Source organism: Martes martes, assembly GCF_963455335.1.
Source record: "Martes martes genome assembly, contig: scaffold_287, whole genome shotgun sequence".
NCBI lineage: Eukaryota > Metazoa > Chordata > Mammalia > Carnivora > Mustelidae > Martes > Martes martes.
Window position 1 is genome coordinate 8,478 of NW_027666338.1, and position 24,091 is coordinate 32,568.

Consider the following 24,091-nt stretch of genomic DNA (forward strand, 5'->3'; position numbering starts at 1 on the left):
CTTCTCGTTTTTCTGCTGAAGCAACAGAACCTGCGTGCCAGAATGGCTTCTATTTCCCAGTCTCCTCCACAAAAATGGAGGGTCATGAACAGAATTTGAAACCTACTCGTTCGATGTTTGGCAGCCGTCTTCCCCTGAATCCCTGTGAGGAGCTTCTTAAGAGGTTTCCCCAGAGTCCAGTGTTCAGCCCGAACACGTCAGCATGAGTGGAGCTAGTCTCCGGAAATGACGCTGTCCTCTCACTAGGGACTCACCCCACCCCATCTTGCACATATCTGTGGTCCCAAAGGGGCAAGGTGGGGATAAAGGCGGGCTGAGGGAGAGAAGAGCATATATGGGTCAGGGCAAGCTCATCATGGGCCCTTGGTGAGCTTCTGAGATGTGCAGCGCCCACACCGAGTGATTCCAGGAGGTAGCCTCGTGAAAGGAAACCTTGTCGTTCCGTTTCAACGGCATTTCCTTATCAATTTACGTACAGACCCTACTTGCCCCCATTTGGTTCACAAAGACAAATGCATGCAGAACTTGCCTCTTTATTGATAATGCAACTATAGGGGAGATAGGGTAGTAGGGTGTCAGTGACACAAGAAGAACCTATCTCCAATTTGGCTTCTGAACGAAGGTGGCATTCTAGGGCCCATCCAGCATGAAGATTAACAGGTGGTCCAGGTTAGCCGGTGGTGCATTTCTGAGCATTGATGCTCTCTCATCTCTCCTACGCTTGGCTCTTCTGTTCTTAAACCACACCTACAATCAGAGGCGAAAAGGGATCGGTTTAACATACTGGACACTTAATGTCATTATAGAAAAAACCTTACATGCAACTGTATATGTCATGGAGATTTTACACGTCGCACCAAGGGAAGCTATTTACTCAGGAAAGTTAACACAAGACCCCCTCCCTTTAGCTCATCCTTAGTGAGCACCAGCTATGTGCCAAGTTCTGGAATAGGCTTATTGCTTTGTCTCTCTCCTCCCAGTTTTAATATTCAAATGGGTTTTTTCAGGTATTGGACGCAGGTCTAGCTTATGACCTGGTCTAGCCCTGGGTCCTTGTTGTTGACCCAACACTTGGTAATAGGGTAAAAAAAGGTCTGTATCCTGACAGCAGATCCTCAGCCATCCAGTTACCTCCTGCCCCCCTCCTCACTACAGAGAGAGTTTTGGGGTGCTTTGGGGTGCAACATAGGCATTGTAAATAGTGGGCCCTATTGAAAGTTATATTGACGGGAACGGTCCCTATTTGAAAGGCTTATCTGCAGCACAAAGTCAATTACTAATAGGAGGAAAAGCGTTGGTTTTTTAGACAGATTTTCTTCAAGGATGTCTGAGGGGTCATTAGTCTTCTGAAACCTCTTGACAGTTAAAAAGTAGTCTGGCAAAGGAAGGCCCTAGTCTTGGAGTCCCATGGTGTTCGTGGCATGTCTAGCTGGGACGTGAGAGTTGCTGAAACCATGAACACTGCCTTGATTTTAGCCTGTAGTGTTAAGGAAAGTGTAGACCAACTTGACCGAAATTAACTGAAATGCTCACCAATCTCTGGCCACCCAGGAGTTGAGGGGAAAGAGGCAGACCACCACAGCCACTGTCAGTTCCGCATACTCCAGCCTGGCCCACTCTACAAACCTTCCCGGGCTCAGGACCAGGTCAGCTTGCTCTGCTCTGGCTACAGTTCCGGGATCCCCGACTGGAAGTGTTGCTGGCCGGTGGGCAGCTTATCCTAGGTGCTGCTATTCAACCAGGAGTTCCCAATCCCACCCTCCCACCCCTTATTCTTTTTTGTTTTTTAAGACTTTATTTATTTGACAGACAGAGATCTCAAGTAGGCAGAGAGGCAGATAGAGAGAGGGGGGGAAGCAGGCTCCCCACTGAGAAGAGAGCCCGACGTGGGGCTCGATCCCAGAACCCTGGGATCAGGACCCGAGCCGAAGGCAGAGGCTTTAACCCACTGAACCACCCAGGCACCCCCCACCCCTTATTCTTAAGGCAAGAAGGTGGAACACGCATTTTAGGAGGACAGTTGACAACAATGAGGGTAAGGGGTCATAAAATGGTTCCTTCCTACATATCTGCCAACTATTTTTGCAAACACACACACAAACAAAACTGTCAGACTTCACTGTCTTCTCAGTGTCCTAGTTGATGGGGTTAACATTGTATTTAAATCCTTTCAGAAGTTCCCAAACTGCACATAGGGCTTTTTCTCCTGTCCTGAGGCCTCATGTTTGCTCTCTTACTTTAAGATTGGTGGTGTTTGGGGAGGCCTGGGTGGCTCAGTTGGTTAAGTGCTTTCGGCTCAGGTGATGATCCCAGGGTCCTGGGATCGAGTCCCACATCAGGCTCTCTGCTCAGCAAGGAGCTTGCTTCTCCCTCTGCCTACTGCTCCCCCTGCTTGTGGCTCTCTCCCTCTCTCTCCGACAAATAAATAAATAAAATCTTTTTAAAAAATTGGTGGTATTTCTGCAGCAGAAATACATAATTTCAACAAGGCCAGTGTAATAGAGCTCGTTTTGGGGGGATCCAAGTGTACCAGTGGTCAGATCTCCATAAACATAAAATAAAACCCCACAGCTAGCTGTACTCTCAATGTTGGTTTCACAAAAACAGTTCTATTTGCAAGACAAAGGAGAAAAACCATATATTAAGTTTCTTGGGGGAAATTCATGCTGTAAGGTTTGGAAATACATGGGAACACTAAGTTTTTTCCCTGATTTGTTTCTTGGGGCTTATGTTCCCTTCAGAATGCTATGGAGAGAGCACTACATAAACCCAGGAAGGAGAAAAAGCTAGTTCACCAAATCTTACATTTTCCTTTTCCTCTGCACATGCCTTGTCAGCTGAAAAAGTGCTCCCAACCTCCTCCCAACTTTTCCAATCTGAGCCAGGTCTGGGACCCCAGTCTCTGGGATTGGGATGTCATTACTCAATGGTCAGCTTTGTGGGGCTGCTTTTCAGATACTCCCACCACCAGATCTGCAACTCCTTCTCTTTTAAAAATATTTTTTTAAGTTTATTTATTTATTTTTTTTAGTAAGCTCTACACATAACGTGGGGCTCGAACCCACAACCCTGAGATCAAGAGTCACGCACTTCTCCAACCGACCTAGCCAGCGCCCTTACAGCTCCTCACATGCACTCTGCAGCAAAGCCAACACGCCCATCCTCATTTCCTTTCCCTTCTGTTTTGGGCAAATACCACTTTGAAATAACTCAAATGGGTTTGGGGGTTTGTTTGATTTTTTGGTCACCTTTTTATCCCACGACCTACAAATTAGTCAACACAGCCTGAGGGAATAAAAGTATTTAAAAATAACATTATTTTAAAAAGTAACATAGTGCGGGCGCCTGGGTGGCTCAGTGGGTTAAAGCCTCCGCCTTCGGCTCAGGTCATGATCCCAGGGTCCTGGGATGGAGCCCCACATCGGGCTCTCTGCTCAGCAGCGAGCCTGCTTCCTCCTCTCTCTCTGCCTGCTTCTCTGCCTACTTGTGATCTCTGTCTGTCAAATGAATAAATAAAATCTTTAAAAATAAATAAATAAAATCTTAAAAAAAAATAACATAGTGAATCTACCCCGAAATAAGGCCCACCCAAACCCCAAACAAATTCCACAAAACTCAACTCTTCAAAATAGTATCGCCAAAATGAAAAAAAAAAATCCTTGAAGTTTAGAAGTCCTTAAGAGAATATTCTCTTACATATTTAGCAGATGCGTAACACTGAATTTGCGTCGTGTCTGTAAGGTCTATTTTGGCTATATGTAATTCTTCTCTGACCTTTTTGCCCTTCTTAGGTCAATTACTCTTCATTCAATATTGGTTTTTTGGCTTGTTTCTTTCATTCTTTAGACAAATTTCCAAAGCTTGCAAACTCTGCCCCCCCAGTCTCACACATAACGTGTATTCACATTCTAGCCACGCTTTCAGGTTGATACATCGAAGTATTCCAGAAAATTAAAACGTAGAGCTGCCACTCTATACCACTTTACCAAACACTTAAAAACAATGGTAGGAAGCCCAGGTACTTGGACTTTGAAGCTGTCTCCCCCGATCAGTCTCAGCACCACTAAACAGACATTAGTTACTTATACAATGTGTTCTGAGGATGCCTTTATCCCTCACCTCAATGTTTATAAATTCACCCACTTAGCTAAGAGTTTATGTTTGCCTTTAATTTAGTACAAGTGAACCCTCTCATAGCTGGCTCCTCTCTGCATTAATTTGAACACTTCCACAGTCAGCCTGAGCCCCAGTATGACTCCACACAGAAGTACTCTCTGAAGGGTATCTGTTTGAAGGAGTTGAACTCTATCAAATATACACATATACATGAATATATGCACTATAGGGACACAGGATATACCATCTATATGTGTGCAAAATGCACACATGCACACATGTATATGTATTTAATTTTGCATAAAGAATGGGAGAAGCAATTCATTTCTTCTTTTCCTTTGAGAAATCATGTTCCCTGGGGCGCCTGGGTGGCTCAGTAGGTTAAACATCTGCCTTCAGCTGAGGTCATGATCCCAGGGTCCTGGGATCAAGCCCCGCATCGGGCTCCCTGCTCAGTGGGGAGCCTGCTTCTCCCTCTCCCTCTTCCCCTGCTTGTGTTCCCTCTCTCACTGTGTCTCTCTCTATCAAATAAATAAATAAAATCTTAAAAAAAAAAAAAAGGAAATCATGCTCTCTCTGGTAATGGCAAATATCCATAAGCTGGAGTTCACATATCCCATTTTCTACCCACAAAGACTCCTAAAGTCAACTTATTTGCCAATGTTAAAAAAAGACAACTGAAATGCACCAACTTGAGAATGTCTAGGACAAGAGTGTCTGAGTCTTTTTTTTTTAAGATTTTATTTGTTTATTTGACAGACAGAGATTACAAGTAGGCAGAGAGGCAGGCAGAGAGAGAGGAAGAAGCAGGCTCCTGCTAAGCAGAGAGCCTGATGTGGAGCTCCATCCCAGGACCTGGGATCATGACCCAAGCCAAAGGCAGAGGCTTTAACCCACTAAGCCACCCAGGGACCCCTAGAGTGTCTGAGTCTTAAAGCCAATATTAAAATGGCTGCCCCACCATCCAGGTTTACTGACCTGCACTCGGGTTTCAGTCACACCCATGCGTCTTGCAAGTTCCCGTCTGAGGAGAGAAAACCACACATGTTTAGAGTTTGGAGTTGTGGATAAAATAAAATGTATGAGATACATATTATGCTTGCTTTAAAATGTGTACCCTCTCCCTCAAGACGCCCCCAAGTAAACTTCTCTGTTATTCCCAGCTCCAGGCTTGCTTTATAGATGGTTTCCCCTCAAAATTTGAGGTGGCATCAAAAACTTGGAAGTCAAGATAAATAATTTTAATGCACTATTTAAAAAAATAAGAATTGATGCAAAAAAATCTATGGTGAACAAATTATCACAATTTTATTTATTTTATTATTATTATTATTTTTTAAAAAATTTTATTTATTTGACAGACAGAGATCACAAGCAGGCAGAGAGGCAGGCAGAGAGAGAGGAGGAAGCAGGCTCCCCACCGAGCAGAGAGCCCGATGTGGGGCTCGATCCCAGGACTCTGGGATCATGACCCGAGCCGAAGGCAGAGGCTTTAACCCACTGAGCCACCCAGGCGTCCCTATTTTTTTAATTATTTTTAAAGTAAGCTCTATGCCCAACATGGAGCTTAAACTCACTACCTTGAAATCAAGAGTTGTATGCTCTACTGGACTTAGCCACCCAGGTGCCCCTCCCTCTAAATTTTATTTATTTATTTTTTAAATAGGCTCTATGCCCTATGTGGGGCTCAAATTCATGACCTCGAGATCAGGAGTCACACGGTCTTCCAACTGAGCCAGCCAGGCACCCCCTCCCTCAAGATTTTATTTTATTATGTTTTAAAAATATTTTATTTATTTATTTGACAGAGAGAGCACAAGCAGGGGGAACAGCAGGTAGAAGAAGAAACAGACACCCCTCTGAGCAGGAAGCCTGATGCAGGACTCGATCCCAGGAACCTAGGATCATGACCCAAGCTGAAGGCAGACGATTAACTCACTAACCAACCCAGGCGCCCTGTCCTCAAGATTTTAAATTAAAGGATCCAGCACTGCAGTTGCAGGAGACTACCTTATTCTCCTTACCCTATTCCAATAAAATCTTACTTACAAAAAGCCACCAACACAGATAATAAAAGGAAAAAATGTATAAATTAGAGTACACCAAAATTAAAAACTTCTGGGGCACCTGGATGGCTCAGTTGGCTAAGTGTCTGCCATGATCCCAGGGTCCTGGGATGGAGTCCCACATCAGGCTCCCTGTTCAGCGGGAAGCCTGCTTCTCCTTCTCCCTCTGCCCCTCTCCCTGCTTATGTTTGTGCTCCCTCTCTCTCTGTCTCTCTCTGTCAAATAAATAAATAAAATCTTAAAAAAAAAAAGACAAATACTGCCTAATTCCACTTGTATGAGGTGCTTAAAGACAGAAAGTAAAATGGTGGTTACCAGGATTACCAGGTTACCAGGAACAGGTAACAATCCCACCCGCTGAGACACCCAGGCACCTCGAGTATACAAGTCTTGATCTCGGGGCTGTGAGTTCAAGCCCCACGTTGGGTGTAGAGATTACTTAAAAATAAAATCTTAAAAAAAAATGAAAATAACAAGTGTCAGGGCGCCTGGGTGGCTCAGTCGGTTTAGCATCCAACTCTTTTTTTTTAAATTTTTTATTTATTTTCAGCATAACAGTATTCATTGTTTTTTCACCACACCCAGTACTCCCTGCAATCCGTGCCCTCCCTAATACCCACCACCTGGTTCCCCCAACTCTTGATTTGGGCTCAGGTTATGATCTCAGGGTTGTAAGATCAAGCCCTGCATTGGGCTCCTGGTGAGTGTGGAGCCTGCTTAAGGTTCTCTGTCTCCCTCTACCCCTCCCACTGCTTGCACACACACACACACACACACACACACACTTTCTCTCTCTCACTGAAAAGAAAATAACAAATGCTAACAAGAATATGAAGAAATTGAAATCCTTGTGCATTGCTAGTGGGAATATAAAATGGTGCAGCCACTATGGAACACAGCAGAACAGCTGCTCAAGAAATTAAAAACAGGATTACCATATGATCTACCAATTCATTTCTGGGTATATACCCAAAATAATCGAAAATAGGGATGCCAACTGCTAATTGCACACCCATGTTCATAACAGCATTACTCATGATAGCCGAAAGGTAGAAGCAACTCAAGAGCCCATTAATAAATGAACAGATAAATAAAATATGGTATTTACAAACAATGGAATATTACTCAGCCCTAAAAAGGAAGAAAAGTCTGAGACATGCTACATCATGGACAAACCCTGAGGACATCACACTAGGTGAAATACACCAGTCATAAAATGAAAAGCACTATGTAATTCCACTTAAAGGAGGCACCTACAATAGTCAAATTCATCAAAACACAAAGTAAAAAGGTGATTGCCAGGGGCTGGGGGAGACAGGGGAATAGTGAGTTGTTCACTGTGTATTCTTTTAGTTTTGCAAGGTGAAAAGAGTTCTGGGGGTGCCTGGGTGGCTCAATCATTAAGTATCTGCCTTCGGCTCAGGTCATGATCCCAGGGTCCTGGGATTAAGCCCCGCATCAGGCTCCCTGCTCCACGGAAACTTGTTTCTCCCTCTCCCACTCCCCCTGCTTGTGCTCCTTCTCTCACTGTCTCTCTGTGTAAAATAAATAAATACAAATCTTTTTTAATAAATAAATAAAAATCATTACAAAAAGAGTTTTGGAGATTAGTTGTACAAAAATATAAATGTAATTACTACTACTGAACTGTACACTTAAAAATGGTTAAGATAATAAATTTTATCTTTATGTATATTTTACCACAATTTATTGTTTTTAAAGTTTGTTAAATTTTTTTTAGTAATCTCAACACCCAAGTGAGGCTCAAACTCAGGACCCCTGAGATCAAGAGCTGTACCATCCTCCAATTGAGCCAGTCAGGAGCCCCTATTTTACCACAAGTTTTTAAAGAAGATTTTATTTATTTATTTGACAAGAGCAAGAGAGGGAGAAAGAGAGAGCACTAGCAGAGGGAGCAGCAAGCAGAGGGAGAGGGAGAAGCAGACACCCCACAAAGCCAGGAGCCAGATCGGGGTTGATCCCACGATCCCGGGATCATGACCAAAGCTGAAAGCAGACACTTAACCGACTGAGCCACGCAGGTGCCCCGAGTCTTTTTTTTTTTCTTTTCTTTAAGTTTATTTAAGTACTCTGTACTCCCAATGTGGGGCTCCCACTCACAAGCACTGGAGTCAAGAGTCGTGGGCTTTCTCAACTGAGCCAGGCAGATGCCCTACCACAATTTAAAAAACAAAACCAGGGGCACCTGGGTGGCTCAGTGGGTTAAGCCTCTGCCTTTAGCTCAGGTCATGATCTCAGGGTCCTGGGATCAAGCCCCATATTGGGCTCTCTGCTCAGCCGGGAGCCTACTACCCCCCCCCCACTTGTAATCTCTATCGAATAAATAAAATCTTTAAAAAGCAAAACCAGAAGCGCCTGGGTGGCTCAGTCAGTTAAATGCCTGCCTTCTGCTCAAGTCATGAGCCCAGGGTCCTGGGGTCCAGTCCCATATCAGGTTCCCCACTCCACGGGAAGCTTGCTTTTTCCTCTCGGCACCGCCCTCCCCCCCCCCCCGCTTGTGTTCCCTCTCTCGCTGTCTCTCTCTGTCAAATAAGTAACCAAAATCTTTAAAAAAATAAAAATGAAAAGCAAAACCAAAGACCACCCACCACATTTTCCAGACTTGTTTCACGTAATTACCATATAAAAGTATTTCCCTTGATACACCGAAGGCGTTCTCCTTCCCTCAGCGCTTAACCTTTGTTTTAAAAGGGAAAGGAGGAGGCTGAGGGGTAGGGGTAGGGGTAGGAAACAAAGATTCCTGGAAATAAGCCCAAGGTCCCCGGAAAGCCAGACACCTCCCGGGGCAAGCTTCTCACCTTGTGACCACATCTGGGTATTGGGTGTGCTGGAAAACGCTTTCCAGCTCCTGAACCTGCATCGGCGTGAACTTATTGCGCTGGACTCCTCGCGGTCTGCTCCGGGGCTGCGGAGCCTCAGCAGCCACTGCTTGTGGTAGCTCTTCGGGCTGCTGCTGCCCCAGCTCCTGGACGCCACCGCTGACCTCGTGGTTCCCTTCGCCCTCATAGCTCACGATCTCTTCATGGTTGATGTTTCCTTCATCGTTGATGTCGCCTTCAAGGTTGATGTTGTCTTGAAAGTTGAGGTTGCCTTGAAAGTTGAGGTCGCCTTGAAAGTTGGGGTCGCCTTGAAAGTTGAGGTCGCCTCGAAAATTGGGGTCGCCTTGAAAGTTGAGGTCACCTCGAAAGTTGGGGTCACCTTGAAAGTTGAGGTCGCCTTGAAAGTTGGGGTCGCCTTGAAAGTTGAGGTCGCCTTGAAAGTTGAGGTCGTCTTGAAAGTTGAGGTAGCCTTGAAAATTGAGGTCGTCTTGAAAGTTGAGGTCGCCTTGAAAATTGAGGTCGCCTTGAAAGTTGAGGTCGCCTTGAAAATTGAGGTCGCCTTGAAAGTTGAGGTCGCCTTGAAAATTGAGGTCGCCTTGAAAGTTGAGGTTACCTTGAAAGTTGAGGTCGCCTTCAAAGTTGAGATCGCCTTCGTAGTTGACGCCACCTTGGTGGCGTATGTTGCCCACAAAGCCTGGATTTCCTTCAGGAATGTGGCCTCTTTCGGCTTCTGGTGCTGCGCCCTGCACAGATTCAGATCTTGTTTCTACTTCGTACATTCCCAGCCAGTAGCTGGGGTCGTAGTATTCACCGGGGTCATAGTAGCTGCCTCTGGGCAGAGGCTCCATGACCGTGGTGAGCTGGAAGTCCGGCGCTTCCACAAACCCTCTGGTGGTTGAGAAGAGAGCTGCAGAGCTGCTGGTCCTCTTTTGGCGCCTCCTGGGATTCCTCAGGGTTTGGGGCAGGTTCAATGCCCGCGCTCCCCCTTAAAGGATTGCTATTGGCTTTCCCTTTCCCGCCAATTGCGGTGGGTGGGACTTACTTAGGCACACAAATGGTCGGGGCGTGGCCAAAATGTAGGCACTATGGGAAAGATGGGTGTTGGTAGGGGGCTGGAGTGTGTGGAGAATGGGGGCTCTAATTTACAGCTCAGTTTACCAGTCCCCGACTTGACCAGAGTGTCGGCTCTGAGGAAGGGGCTGTACTGGATGATGCAAACTGATTTGGGGGCAATGGCTGGGGGGGGGGGCGTTGTGGGGAGAGGTGGGGGCTTCACACTACCTACAGGAATGCTGGTAGAAAAGTTTGGAAAAGTCTCGTGGTCGAACCCTCTCTCTTTGGCAGCCTGCACACACCACAGGCTAGAGATTAAGCTAAAATGATTAACAGTTTCTGCAAGAACACGGAAAGCAGAGCCTGCCATGTTCCCGGGAGTGCCGGGAGTGGGATCTCGGGGCGGGGTTTGTGAAGCATTCTGGGTAAGACGCGCTCCACAAGAAATCCAATATGCCCCTCGAAAAAGTTCAAGTACTCCAGATTTTGGGTGATGAATTCACATCAGAGTGCAAGTGTAGACCCCGCCCCCCCACACCAGTGCCTAATGCACCCAAAAAACCTAGTACATTTTACTAACTTTGGATACCACAATGGGGGAGGGGGGTGCGTGCATCTTCACTAGTGTTCCACGCCAGTCTGTGGTAGCAGGTCCGCAGCGCAAACTCTGCGGGTTCCTGGGCTGGGCTCCTCATCAACCCAGGTGATTTTCCACCTTTCCCCGCTGCTTGTCCCTCTTTCCTCTCCCCCCCCCCCCCGTCCTCTCCACCCCCTTTCTTAAAAATATCAACCTGGGGACGCCTGGGTGGCTCAGTGGGTTAACGCCTCTGCCTTCAGCTCAGGTCATGATCTCAGGGTCCTGGGATTGAGCTCCGCATCGGGCTCTCTGCTCAGCGGGGAGCCTGCTTCCCCTTCTCTCTCTCTGCCTACTTGTGATCTCTGTCAAATAAATAAATAAAATCTTTTAAAAAAAATATCAACCTGATCTCTTGCTCAGCATTTTTTTTTTCTCCCCACCGTGTCCTTCAGTGTTATCTAACCTCCCATCACTCATGTACCCCGGCTGAGTGTTGCTCTAACTCCATACCAACCATGCTAGTATTTATTTAAAAATTTTCAAGCTAAATTTAATTTGCTTTTTATTTTTATTTTAAAATTCAAATGGGGCCCTATCCTAAGCAAAGGTAGCCGGGAAACTGGGGCGCCTGGCTCAGGCTCTTGATTAAGTGTCCGACTCTTTTTTTTTTTTTTTTTTTTAGATTTTATGTATTTGTCAGAGAGAGAGAGAGAGAGCGCACACAAATTGGGGCAGCAGCAGGCAGAGGGCAGGCAGAGGGAGAAGAAGACTCCCAGCAGAGCAGGCAGCCCCATGCAAGACTGGTTCCCAGGACTCTGGGATCATGACTGGAGCAGAGGGCAAACACTTCACCGACTGAGTCACCCAGACGCCCCTAAGTGTCCAACTCTTGATCTCAGCTCAGGTCTTGATCTCAGAGCCGTGAGTTCAAGCCCCGTGTTGGGCTCCATGCTGACCATGGAGCCTACTTTAAAAATAAAATAAAAAGATGTAGCCAGGAATCATGGTCTGATGTGACAGGTTTCTGAGAGCAAAAGCTCTGGTGCCAGACCATAGAGTTCTACATCCAGGTTTTGCTCACCATGTGCTATCTGGCTAATTTGGGGAGCTGCTTATTCTTACTTTGCCTTGGTTTAACCATCTTAAAAATGGGTATAACAATTGTAACTACCTATTATAATGGGGTATGCTGAGGATTCCTCAAGGTGACAATAACAAAACTTCACAAATGACCATTCATTAAGTGGCCTCACATTTCTACTTCAGCCCTGTTCATCTCTTTTTTTCCATATGAGCCCAAGAGGGGACAGAGAGAGAGAGAGATCGTGCCACGTGTGGGACGAAAAGAGGACATTTTCTTGTGAAAATAATACCTGTATCGTTTCTTTTTGCACATGTATATGCTTCAGTCCATAAGCCTAAGCTGGCTGCTTCATGTTCATGTTCATTTCACTCAACAGATAGATTCTCTTTCTAGACCTAATGCATTTTCTTCCTAGAATCCAGAAAATAATAATGCAATAATAGTTGCCGTGTATTAAATGCCTATTCTAGGCCCAACAGAGGGATAAGCACTAAAAAAGTTACAGTCACCGGCACGACAGGGTCTAATTCACATTTTTACCATGAGATTGTTCTGGCTTCCTAGGGTAGAATGGTCAGAGGAGGGAAAATGGGAAAGCACGGAGACAGAAAGGTAATGCAACATTGCACTTTCAGATAAGAGTGGTGAGGTTTAAGGCCTGCGGGAAAAGTGAAAGTTCTGGGGATGTGTTTTTGAGGTGGAGTTAAGAGAATTTGCTGGTGGATTGAATGTTTGGAGTAGAAGAGACTACATGCATTAACTCACAGAACCCTCTTGAAAGCCTAAGGATGCAGGCACTGTTATCATGCTCATTTTTCAGGTGAGGAAGTTGAGAGACAACTTCACGCAACTGGCTCAGGACACACAATGGGTCAGGCTTTGGGCCCACACACTCTTTTTTATTAAAGATTTTATTTATTCATTTGAGAGAGAGAGAACGAGACAGAGAAAGCGCAGGCAGGGAGGGCAGAGGGAGAGGAAGAAGCAGATTCCCCGATGAGCTGGGAGCCTGACGTGGAGCTGGATCCAGGACCTGGAGATCATAATCCGAGCTGAAGGCAGACACTCAACAATCTGATCCACCCAGACACCCCCGTACCCACACACTCTTAACTGCCTCTTCCTCATTTTTTAAATTTAAATTCAATTTGATTAAACTATACTGTATTATTAGTTTCAGAGGTAGAATTTAGTGATTCATGAGCTGCATATGACACCCAGAGCTCATGACTTCAAGTGCCCTCCTTCATGCCCATCACCGTTACCCCATCTCTCCACCCACCTCCCCTCCAGCAACTCTGTTTGCTTCCTAGAGTTAAGAGTCTTGCTTCTTCCCCATTATTAGTGGCCTTTTCCTGTTCCCCACCATGTACCCCTTTCCCTATTTCATATTTTTTAAATATTTTATTTATTTGACAGAGTGAAATCACAACTAGGCAAAGAGGCAGGCAGAGAGAGAGGAGGAAGTAGGCTCCCCGTAGAGCAGAGAGCACGATGAGGGGCTCAATCCCAGGACCCCGAGACCATGACCCGAGCCGAAGGCAGAGGCTTTAACCCACTGAGCCACCAAGGCACCCCACCTATTTCATTTTTCTCTTATGCTATTTCATTATCTTTTTTCTCTTTCTCCCTCTTCCTTGACTGAGGATAAAATGCAACAATCTCAGTTACCTCAATGAGTGTCAGTTACTTAAAGATGCAAGTGACCAAGTCCTGTCCTATGGACCCTAGATGCTGGGAACAGCTAAGGGTCTCTCCAAGTTCAAAATCACCATGAAGAGCATGGTCTCCAGTATTGTCCCTGTTGTGAGGCCACAACTCAGTGGGTCTATATCTCTGTCTATTGTGCCCAAAACACAAAATGAAACAAAACAAGGGGCCCCTGGGTGACTCAGTTGGTTAAGCATCTGCCTTCTGCTCAGGTCATGGTCCTGGAGTCCCAGAATTGAGCCCTGCATCAGACTCCCTGCTCAACAGAGAGCCTGCTTCTCCCTCTCCCTCTGCTCCCTCTGCTCCTGCTCTCTCTCTTGCTCTCAAATAAATAAATAAAATCTTTTTTTTTCGAAGATTTTATTTATTTATTTGACAGAGAGACACAGCGAGAGAGGGAACACAAGCAAGGGCAGCGGAAGAGGAGAAGCAGGTTTCCTGCTGAGCGGGGAGCCAGATGCGGGGCTTGATCCCAGGACCCCTGGACCATGACCTGAGCCCAAGGCAGGCGCTTAATGACTGAGCCACCCAGGTACCCCAAATAAGTAAAATCTTTTAAAAATTTGATAATTTGTTCATGATAATTAATTTTGATTTTTTTAATTGTGCAAAAGGTATCATTTATCAGGAACCTTGAGGTTTTGATGCCCCTTAAATTTATTTTTTTAAAGATTTTATTTATTTATTTACTTGTCAGAGAGAGAGAGAGAGACAGAGAGCACAAGCAGACAGAGACGCAGGCAGAAGCAGGCTCCCCACTAAGCACGGAGCCCGATGCCGGACTCGATCCCAGGATCTTGGGATCATGACCTGAGCCGAAGGCAGCGGCTTAACCGACTGAGCCACACAGGCGTCTCGCCCCTTAAATTTAGTGTGGAGGAAAAAACATCTCTACAGCAAGGCCTCAATCTGAGTATTACCTAGCAATGTACTGGGGGAGAGTGTGATGCAATTGATTGATTGATTGATTGATTTGATTTGATTTTTTAAAAATAAACTATACCCCCCAATGTCGGGCTCAAGCTCACGAACCCCAAGATCAAGACTCACATGCTCTACCGACTGAGCCAGCCAGACACCCCTGGAGTATGTATTAATTAATTAATTCATTTATTTTAGAGAAAGAGAGAGCAAGGGGAGGGCCAGAAGGGAAGACTTTCAAGCAGAATCCATCCTGACCCTGACCCAGGCCTTGATGTCAAGACTGGGAGACCATGACCTGAGTTGAAATCAGGAGTGCGCCACACAGACGCCCTGTCCCCTCCCAAGGATAGGTATTTAAAAGCACACAGGAATTGAAGGTGATATATTTCATTTCCTCTACAGCTCCCAATGCAGAATATTTGTGGTTTGCGCACCTCAGAAAAGAGCTTGCCGAGATGCATGCATGTAACTGAAGGCAGCACCCAGGCTAGTATATCTGGAAAAAAACTATTTGGTGAGAAATAATTAGCCATGTTTGGAGAATAATTTTTTTTAAGATTTTATTTTTAAGGGGTGCCTGGGTATCTCAGTGAGTTAAGGTCTGACTCTTGATTTCGGCTCAGGTCACGGGTCTCTGGGTCATGAGATCAAGCTTGAGTCAGGCTCCATGCTCAGCAAGGAGTCTTTGGACATTCTCTCCCTCTACCCCGACTTGTGTGTGTACTCTCTCTCTCTCTCTTTCTTTCTCTCAAATAAATAAATGAAATATTTTTTTTAATTTTCTTTTTCTTTTTCTTTTTTTTTTTAAAGATTTTATTTATTTATTTGACAGAGAGATAGAGATCACAAGTAGGCAGAGAGGCAGGCAGAGAGAGAGAGAGAGAGAGGGAAGCAGGCTCCCCGCCAAGCAGAGAGCCCGACATGGGGCTCGATCCCAGGACCCTGAGATCATGAACCGAGCAGAAGGCAGAGGCTTACTGAGCCACCCAGGTGCCCCAAATGAAATCTATTTAAAAAAAAAAAAGATTTTAGGGTTGCCTGGATGGCTCAGTCAGTTAAAGTGTCTGCCTTTGGCTCAGGTCATGATCCCAGTGTCCTGGGATCAAGTCCTGCATCAGGCTCCCTGCTCAGGGGAACCTGCTTCTCCCTCTGCTTGCCGCTCCCCCTGCTTATGCTCACTCTTCCTCTTTTTCTCTCTGACAAATAAATAAAATAAAATCTTTTTAAAAATGAAGAACAAAAAGAGATTTTATTTTTAAGTATTCTTTACGGCCATTGTGGGGCTCCAACCCACAACCTTGAGATAAAGAGTTGCATGCACCACTGAGTGAGCCAGCCAGGCGCTCCTGGAAAATAAGTTTTGAAGTTTGGGTTCACATGTCCCATTTGATAACGGACCCTAACATGAGTGGAAAATGAGATATGTGAACCCCAGTTTATGGGAATTTAATATCACCAGGGCGAATAAGATTTCCTTAAAACAAAAAAACAAAAAACAATGAAACTACTTCTTCTAATCTCTGTATAAAATTGTATATATATATTTAATAAATAAATTTATTAAAAGTAAAATAAATATAAATTTATAAATAAATAAAATTAAATTATTTATGTAAGTATTTAAATTTTTCTATGATATGGATAACATATTAGTCATGTATAAATGTTATATTTATATATAAGTATATATTTTCATATGTATATGTATGTGTATCTATATTAGGGAGGACTTGTATGTGGAGACTCTCTAGAAGAGGGGGATAATAGCGAAGTATCCGCCATAGAATTGATGAGAGAAGAAACGACATAACATACAGAAGTACCCGGCCCAATGTCTAGCCACAGAAGAAGCCCTCAGAAATGTTCCCTACTGGGGCACCTGGGTGGCTCAGTGGGTTAAAGAAGCCTGTGCCTTCAGCTCAGGTGATGATCCCAGGGTTCTGGGATCGAGCCCCGCATCAGGCTCCCTGCTCAGCAGGGAGCCCGCTTCCCCCTCTCTCTCTGCCTGCCTCTCTGCCTACTTGTGATCTCTGTCTGCCAAATACATAAATAAAATCTTAAAAAAAAAAAGAAATATTCCCTACTGGAGCGCCTGGCTGGCTCAGTCTGTCGAGCAGCCGACTCTTGGTTTTCAGCTCAGGTCTTGATCTCAGGGTCCTGGGATTGAGCCCTAAGTTGGGCTCCGCACTCGCTGAGGAGTCTGAGATTCTCTTCCTCAGCTCTTCCCCCAACTTGTGTGCTCTCTCTCTCTCTCAAATAAAATAAATCTTTTTTTTAAAAAAGATTTTGTTTATTTATTTGACAGACAGAGATCACAAGTAGGCAGAGAGGCAGGCAGAGAGAGGGGGAAGCGGGCTCCCCGCTGAGCAGAGAGTCTGATGTGGGGCTCGATCCCAGGACCCTGAGATCACAACCTGAGCCGAAGGCAGAGGCTTTAATCCACTGAGCCACCCAGGCGCCCCTCAAATAATATAAATCTTTAAAAAATGTTCACTACTATTGCATAATATATCCTATCACCACAGTATAACCTGTGGCATATGTGGCATAACGGAAAGAGGCGTGATTAGAATTACACACTAAAATATCTCCAGATGAAACTATGTGATGTCTTGATTCGCATCAAAATAATCCAGGAGCTTACGCAAGTATGTTGAATTGGTTAAGGTATGGATGAAACAAGGCTGGTAAGAATAGTTGTTGAAACTGGGGCGCCTGGGTGGCTCAGTGGGTTAAGGCCTCTGCCTTCGGCTCAGGTCATGATCTCAGGGTCCTGAGATCGAGCCCCAAATCGGGCTCTCTGCTCAGCAGGGAGCCTGCTTCCCTTCCTCTCTCTCTGCCTGCCTCTCTGCCTACTTGTGATCTCCGTCTGTCCAATAAATAAAATATTAAAAAAAAAAGAATAGTTGTTGAAACTGAGAGATGACTACATAAGATGGTGATTCTCTCTGCTTTTGTGTATGTATGATATTTCACGTAATAAAAAATATGTTTTGGGTTTTTTAAAAAGTTTTATTTATTTAAGTAATTTCTGCACCCAATGTGGGGCTTGAACCCACAACCTTGAGATCAAGAGTCACATGCTCTTCTGACTGAGCCAGCCAGGCGCCCCTAAAAAAAAATGTTATTAAATGATTTGGATTACCAACTCAAATGCTGATAAAGGCAGGTGACATAACAGCAAGGAGAGTAGAGATGGGCAAACTGAGGAAGAATGTATCTCTTTCAAAGGGGATGGCTGGTACTTAGCCCCAGCTCAGTGTGCCGGGGGCGAATGTTGGGCCAAGACTGCCAGATTTTCCAGATTTTTCAAGACTGGTCCCGAATCCAAATATTTATATGAAAACTTCCATTCTTTAAATGTTGACAACTGGGGGTGCCTGGGTGGCTCAGTGGGTTAAGCCTCTGCCTTCGGCTCAGGTCATGATCTCAGGGTCCTGGGATCGAGCCCTGCATCGGGCTTTCTGCTCAGCGGGGAGCCTGCTTCCCCACCCCCACCTCTGCCTGCCTCTTTGCCTACTCGTGATCTCTCTCTCTCTGTTAAATATATAAATAAAATCTTTTTTAAAAAATGCTGATGACTAACTGAAATATCTTTTTTTAAAATATTTTTTTAAAAAGATTTTATTTATTTATTTGACACAGAGAGAGAGAGAGAGAGATCACAAGTAGGCAGAGAGGCAGGCGGTGGGGGGGGAAGCAGGGCCCCCGCCGAGCAGAGAGCCTGACGAGGGGCTCGATCCCAGGACCCTGAGATCATGACCCGAGCTGAAAGCAGAGGCTCAACCCACTGAGCCATCCAGGCGCCCCTAAAAAAGATTTTATTTACTTATTTGACAAAGAGATAGAGCCAGAGAGCACAGGTGGGGAGAATGGAAAAGGCAAGGTCCCTGCTGAGCAGGAAGTCTCATGTGGGGCTTGATCCCAGGACCCTGGGATCATGACCCAGCCGAAGGCAGATGCTTAACTGACCGGGCCACCCAGCTGCCCCTAACTGAAATCTGTTTTCTCGAAAAGCGTGCTGACCATCTAAAAAAGGTCTGCAGGATAGATGCCGGCAGCAGCTGCCAATTTGCAACCTTTGCATGAGAAGCTAACATTAAACAATTTTCATTCTCTGGAACAGAAGAATGTCACTGAAAGCACTGAAAAGAAAGAAAGTAAGAAAGAAGGAACTCCTCAATTCACCGTCCTAGGATGCCATTGTTCTACCCTCTTCCTTCTGTTTATAAGTCCTGCTCTCATATAAGCTTTGTTCTCTCTCTTCTCTGTCCCTGGCTGTGAGTATCTTTAACTTCATTCTTCACTCTGCTTGTCTAGTTCTGATCTCAAATTTCTGACCACTGAGGACCAAGACATCTGAGTGTCCAGGACAGGAGGTCTTACGTAATAAATCAGACCTCACATGACCTGATCATACTTGCTGGAACATTTTGTAGCTGTTCTTAAGGATAAGTGGGCATCTTTGGGAAAGTCTTAAGAAATATTATGCCTCAGGGTGCCTGGGTGGCTCAGTTGGTTAAACGTCTGCCTTTGGCTTGGGTCACAATCCCAGCATCCTGGGATCGAGCCCCGCTTCGGGCTTCCTGTTCCTCAGAGAGCCTGCTTCTCCCTCTGCCTGCTGCTCTGCCTGCTTGTGCTCTCTCTCTATCTCTCTGTCAAATAAAAAAATAAAATCTTTAAAAAAAGACATATTATGCTTTAGAGACAAGGTAATAGACTGAGAAGTTCAGAGTACTCTGGAGAAGAAAAAAAAAGGGGATTTTGTGAAACTAATATTTCTTGTGGTGAAGAAACAACTTCCTGAAGTTCAGCTGTTCTTTCGATCTCCTATGTTTCTTTTTCTTCTATTAAATGAAGTAAAATTTGGGGTGCCGGAGTGGCTCAGTCGGTTAAGCGTCTGCCTCAGGCTCAGGTCATGATCCCAGGGTCCTGGGATCGAGCCCTGCGTCACCCTCCCTGCTAGGCAGGAAGCCTGCTTCTCCCTCTCCCATTCCCCCTGCTCGTGTTCCCTCTCTTGCTGTGTCTCTCTCTGTCAAATAAATAAATAAAGTGTTTTAAAACATTTAAAAATAAAACAAAATAAAATGAAGTATAATTTGAATTTAATACTTTTTAAAAAGCATATGTAGCATGATTTCAGTCTTATTAGATTCTCTCTCTACATACATGCATCCATTCACCCTTTCTTCTTCATCCTTGTGTGCCTAGGGATATCCTTGAGAATATCAAGCAATATTGAATATCACCAATACCAACCCTCATTATTTTTTTTCTTCCTGAGATGTGAGTAGATTTGTTCTTTCTGCTTTGGACGTCTATGAATTCCTTGAATTTTCATAATGTCAGTTATCACTTATGACCAAAAGTATTATATAAAAGAACAGAAGAACAGAAATTCAAAAATTTTTAATGCATCAATATTTTAATCCTCTTGATTTTCTTTTTTTAAAAGATTTTTATTTATTGATTTGACAGACAGAGATCACAAGCAGGCAGAGAGGCAGGCAGAGAGAGAGGAAGGGAAGCAGGCTCCCCATCGAGCAGAGAGCCCGATGTGGGGTTCGATTCCAGGACCTTGGGATCATGACCTGAGCCGAAGGCAGAGGCTTTTTTCTTTTTTTTTTAAGATTTTATTTATTTATTTGACAGACATAGATCACAAGTAGGCAGAGAGGCAGGCAGAGAGAGAGGGGGAAGCAGGCTCCCTGCTGAGCAGAGAGCCCGATGCGGGGCTCGATCCCAGGACCCTGGGATAATGACCTGAGCTGAAGGCAGGGGCTTTAACCCACTGAGCCACCCAGGTGCTCCTAAAGATTTTATTTATTTATTTATTTATTTGACAGAGAGAGATAGTGAGAGATAGCACAAGTAGGCAGAGCAGTAGAGGGAGAGGGAGAAGCAGGCTTTCTGCTGAGCAGGGAGCCAGATATGGGGCTTGATCCCAGGACCCTGGGTTCAGGACCTAGGCTAAAGGCAGACGCTTAACAGTGGAGCCACCCAGGCATCCCTTAATCTTCCTGATTTTCAAGATTGGGAAATAAACTTGGATTGGCAGATAAAGTGTAAAACTTTCCCTTATATTTGAATTTCAAATAAACAACAAATAATGTTTTTGTATAGGTATTTCCCAAACGTTGCATGGAACATTCTTATTGAAAAATATTTTTTTGTTTATCCATAATTAAAATGTAATTCAAAATCTTTTTTAAAAAGGGGGGGTGCCTGGGTGGCTCAGTCAGTTAAGCGACTGCTTTTGGTTCAGGTCACGATCCCAGGGTCCTGGGATTGAACCCCATGTCAGATTCCCAGCTCAGTGGAGAGTCTGCTTCTCCCTTTCCCTCTGCCTCTCCCCCTGCTCATTCTCTCTCTGTCTCTCAAATAAATAAATAAAATATATTTTTGAAGATTTTATTTCTTTATTTGACAGAGAGAGATCCCAAGTAGGCAGAGAGGCAGGCAGAGAGAGAGGGGGGGAAGCAGGCTCTCGCTGAGCAGAGAGCCCGATGCGGGGCTCGATCCCAGGATCCTGAGATCATGACCCGAGCCGAAGGCAGAGGCTTAACCTATTGAGCCACCCAGACGCCCCAATAAAGAAAATATTTTTTAAAAGGAGCTCGTGGGTGGCTCAGCTGTTTGGTGTCTGCCTTAGGCTCAGGTCATGATCTCAAGGTCCTGGGATCAAACCCCACATTGGGGGGGGGTCTCTGCTCAGCGGGGAGCCTGCTTCCCCCCCCCCCCCCCGCCTGCCTCTCTGCCTACTTGGGATCTCTCTCTTTCAAGTAAATAAATAAAATATTTTTAAAAAATGTACTTTGACTTGAGCCATTCCTTTTTTTTAAAGTTTTTATTTGTTTGTTTGTTTGTTTGTTTTAGAGAGAGTGCTAGCGGGGTAGAAGCAGAGGAGGAGGAAGAGGAAGAGGGAAAGACTCTCAAGCCGACTGCTCTGAGCCAGTGCCCAGCCTGATGCAGCAGCTCAACCTCACCAGGACTCCGAGATCATGATCTAAGCCAAAACCAAGTGTCCCACGCTTAAGGAACTGATTCCCCCAGGGGCCCAGAGCCATTTTTATATGCACTCACATACATACACATATGTACACGATACAGTACACACCCTATATTATATAATATGTGATACACACACACGCCCTAATGCAAGCTGAATTGACTATAGTCCTAAGGGGAAATGACTGTGTCTGTGAAATGTCTTGTGGCCCATCGCCCTAACCTTCAGTCAGTTCAGGCACCTGGCTAAGAAAAGACACAGTCTCCTGTTCAACTTAGGCTCCAAAAGGTCCTGAGGAACTGGAAGGATGCAGGGAACGTGTTGCCTCCGTGGCTCATTTCCCTAGATGCACACAGCTGGTCCCGTCTCTGGCAGGAGCCCACTCTAGGCACGGGAAGGGCTTTGTTGACTTCCCTGGCACTAGTTTCAAGTCTCTGCTTTGGGCAGATGCGTGGCATTGTGTCCTGGAAGCCAAGGAACCGCGGGCAGCAACAGGGGCTCCAGAGGGAAGCGTGGCACTAAGCATCCCGCGCTCAGCAAATCCACCTTCTTGCCTTCGGTCTGGGAACTGGAACGGCCTGAGCCATCAGCGGGGTGGCCTCGATCAAGGATCCCCAAACCAGTCCTACTGATCCCACTCCCGATCCCGCAGCCAACTTTGGCCTTCTGTGCCATGGGGCACCCCCGTCCCTTCTGTCGCTGCCGCTCCCCGCGCAGAGCCCTGGCCTCCTGGGCTAGGAGAGGGAGGAGGTGAGTGAGAAGGACGTGCCTTCGCCCTGAGAAGCCTGCCTGCTTTCAACGTCCCTTTCATAATTCATCCAGTTCCGGAATGATCCCATTTAAGCGTTTTCTGCCTTCTTTGCACCCATTTTCATCCATCTGCGTCAAGCCCTTATAAATCCTACTCCCTTACATCCTCACTCTTACTCTGGTCCCTTCATAAGGCAACCTGTTCTCCCATTCAACCTTCCACCTCCCAACTTGATGAGGACACGGCCAAGCACCTCCTGCCCTCTGGAATTTACTTGTTTTAATTTAATTTTACTTTATCTTTTTTCCCAGCCAGATCCGGTGATCCAGCCCTGGCTATCAGTGGGGTGACAGATGTCGGAGCCAGATCTCCCTCCCATCAGGAATTTACTCATTTTATATTCTCTTTCCAGAACACATTTTTTTTTCCACCACTAAATTAAGCTCATGGAAGGAAGGAGCCCTATTTTTTCTTAAGTTTTTTATTTTAATTCCAGTGTAGTTAACATACAGTGTTATATTAGTTTCAGGTGTACAATGTAGTGATTCAACAATTCTGTACATTTCTTGGTGTTTATCATGCTAAGTGTGCTCTAGGAGCCCTGCTTTTTTTTTTTTTTTTTAGATTTTATTTATTTATTTGACAGAGAGAGAGATCACAAGTAAGCAGAGGCAGGTGGGGGGGGAGGGGTAGCAGGCTCCCTGCTGAGCAGAGAGCCCGATGCAGGGCTCGATCTCAGTACCCTGAGATCATGACCTGAGCCGAAGGCAGACTAGGAGCCCTGCTTTATTTATCAAAAAATTCTGAGTGCCTGACACTAAGTAGGCAATCAACCACCACTTCCACCGCTTCCTGGGTGCTGAACAAACATCTCTCATTTGAGATAATAACACTATTTATAAATGCAAATTCTTTGTTGGGAGTTGGGGAGGGTGGAGAATAAGGGTTAAGGTAGCAGAGGAGAACCAAAAGGCCTTCCTAAGTGCTCTATAAGCTTAGCTGTTGCTCCTAAATGATGGTTAGTTATTGTTCCTCTTATTATTGTTGTAGATATTCCTTTAAATGTCCTCACATGGCATTATTTATCACCTTTATCATCTTCTTCCTCTATTTCTGTGTCATTTTATCTGAATTCTTTCAGCTTTAAGGAGGTGTAACAAATAAAGATTGCAAATATTTAAGGTGTACAACTTGGTATTTTGATATGTGTATACACTGTGAAATGATTGCCCAAATCAAGGTGATTAACACACCTACTTATCACCTCACTAGTTTGCTTTTTATTTCTGGTAAGAACAATTAAGATCCACTCTCTTAGCAAATTTCAAATATCAAGCTGGTATTGTTAACCTAATCACCATGGTGTACAAACTCCAGAACATATTAATCTTGCATATATGAAATTCTGTCCTCTTGCTCCAGCATCTCCCCGTTTCCCCTAAACCCCAGGTCCTGAAAACCACCCTTCTGCTCTCTGCTTCTATGAGCTGAATTCTTTTAGATTCCACATGTAAGTGAGATCATGCACTATTTGTCTTTTCTGTGTCTGGCTTATTTCTTTCAACATAATGTCCTCCAGGTTCACCCAAGTTTTTGTAAACAGCATTTTCTAATTTTTTAAGGCCAAATGATAGTCCATTATGTTTAAATATATTTAATTTAAATATTAAATAAACTTATGTTTTTGTTATATAAATGTTATATATACAATTATAAATAATATAGAACATAAAATATATTACATATAAATATATGTTTTTCTATATAATATATAATAAATAATAATTAATAAAATATATAAATACATATTTTATATAAATATACTTAATATTTAAACACATGCTTTATATTTAAATATATTTCACCACATGGAGCCATGAACAGTGGTGATTTTACAAGTTTCCTGGTCCTAATGGTCTAGTATATCAAACACAATTTAAAGAAAAATCATGGAATTTTAC

The 24,091-nt window shown here is 44.6% G+C and overlaps 1 long non-coding RNA gene across 1 annotated transcript in view; it reads right to left on the reverse strand.

Annotated features, from left to right (window-relative positions):
• Positions 1 to 518: 518 nt before the first annotated feature.
• The window catches only part of LOC308338072, a 29,698-nt gene continuing 6,125 nt past the window's right edge, over positions 519 to 24,091 (reverse strand). Inside the window, exons 4-5 of the long non-coding RNA XR_013966370.1 lie at positions 5,095 to 5,140; positions 519 to 747 (exon numbers count right to left, since the gene is read on the reverse strand). This is a non-coding gene — a long non-coding RNA (uncharacterized lncRNA). The remainder of the gene's footprint in view (positions 748 to 5,094; positions 5,141 to 24,091) is intronic.